Source organism: Sinocyclocheilus anshuiensis, unplaced genomic scaffold (assembly GCF_001515605.1).
Source record: "Sinocyclocheilus anshuiensis isolate Anshui unplaced genomic scaffold, SAMN03320099.WGS_v1.1 scaffold670, whole genome shotgun sequence".
Lineage (NCBI taxonomy): Eukaryota > Metazoa > Chordata > Actinopteri > Cypriniformes > Cyprinidae > Sinocyclocheilus > Sinocyclocheilus anshuiensis.
The window spans coordinates 1,090,311-1,092,330 of NW_015546062.1; the positions used below are offsets into that span (position 1 = coordinate 1,090,311).

Sequence of the window (2,020 nt, forward strand, 5' to 3'; positions counted from 1 at the left end):
AAACAAGCCCCAAATCAAATAAATAAGTAACACAAATAAAATAAATCTCTTCATATAAACAAACTAAGGCTTTGTATATGTCTGTGTTACATATAAACTCCTAAACCTAAATGAATCGCGATTTGTTTAGCATCTCAACCGATTTGAATCGTCACATATTTGAATCGATTTTCAACCGGCTCGCAGTTAATCGTTACATCCCTACATATAATGGTTCTGGTTCTAAATATGCCTGACAAGCTTTTTGGTATGTGAACATTTTTAAACACTTAATTACATTCTAGTTGGTGTCTAAATCATGGTAAAAATGTATGATAGTCATTATTTTTTGATTAAAAAAAAAAAATTTGCACAGGACACAATGTATGCATCTGTGTGTTTGTCCACAAACAAAACAAATAATGGCTTTATGAGTAAGTCACTGAATCATTCTTTCAACTGATTAATTCCAAAACACTTAACCATTTAGGAAAGAAACAAGTGGATGTCTGAGTCCAAAACTGCATACTTTGAGTAGGTACACAAATTAAAGTAATTACTTTGCAACCATTAAAAACTACACTGTTTTAATGTGTGTAGTATAAATGTAATCTGGATGTACCATATTCATCATGTTGTCATTGTCATGTGACCTACTAGTGTCAGTTGTGTCGCTTCACTGCCATTCACAAATCTTCTCTATGAGGATGGGTTAGTAATGTGTCCAATAGATGCATACTTCAGAAGCTCAAAAGAGATTAAAAAAATTCAGTGGGGTGTGTGTATATATATATATATACATACAGGGCAGTCGCAAGGGGGGTGTGAGGCCCTGTGCGAAGTTGACATGCGAGGCCCTCTGCAATTTGTGTGTGTGTGTGTGTGTGTGTGTGTGTGTGTCTATTGTGATGCCGTGCTCACTGACATGCTTGCGCACGAATCACGGTCACGCACACGCTCATAAGAATTGTAAGATCTACTGCATCAGCAGGTGTACGGCTGTACGCAATGTGCGTATCATGAGCGCTCAGACCGACCTGAGATTTGCCCCGCAAACATTTCAGCAGTTATTATAGGCCTGTGTGTCCCGTATTTCTGTCGACTGAACCAGCCATGCCATTAATTATGAATTTATCAGTCTTTTGCATGCCAAAGTCAATTTCTGCATAGAATTATTACGCCAAAAAGAAGCAGAAGATCGTGCTATACAGTTTTCATGAGATTGGGTTAGCCTGCAACAATTCATTTGTTGGCTATTTTACAAATGTTTTACATTCAAGCTACCCCTAAAATTTATAGTGAAAAGTACTTTAAAAGCGTCTGGAATGCAATAAAGTAATTTTTAAAGCTGTTTTACAAATGGGAATACAACAAATTCATGACAATGTTTTACATCCAAGCTACCCGTAAAATTTATAGTGAAAAGTACTTTAAAAGCGTCTGGAATGCAATAAAGTATTTTTTAAAGCTGTTTTTAAAGCATTTGCTGCATGGATAAAAAAATAGGTTAATAAATAATTCACATATCAGACAAAATTGCATTGCAGCAACTCCTTTAAATGTTAAGGTATTCAGAACAGAGCAACATAAAAATCTGAAAATAGAAGCAGCTATACAATTATAGGACAAAGTTTTACATATATGCCATTATAATTTGTGTTTTATTTTGTACAGAATTATAAAATAAACCGCAAATTGTAATCGGGCCTGTTTTAGGCTTTTCCTTATTTTTATATTTTAGACATCCATCAATTATGGTGATGAAAAAAGCACGGATTACATAATGAAAGAGTTTCTATTTTCGATTTGAAGGATTTCGTTTTAAAGTAGTAATTTAAAGCTTTCTATATATTTTTATCATGTCTATTCGCTGAGTCATCATTGTGAAGCGCTCCTGTTCAAGCCAGAGACGGCAGAAAGCAGTTGTTTTCTTTATTCTTTATAAGCACAACGTTTTGTTGATATTGTGAGTGCACACAAATAAAACTAGACCCTTTACAGTTTAGAATGATGTATTACTCTTACCTTTATGAGCAAAAAT

General features: G+C 34.4%; 1 protein-coding gene across 4 annotated transcripts in view; it reads left to right on the plus strand.

Moving 5' to 3' along the window:
- Positions 1 to 2,020, plus strand: part of cadm4 (cell adhesion molecule 4) — a 161,029-nt gene that overhangs the window by 136,544 nt on the left and 22,465 nt on the right. The window lies entirely within an intron of this gene.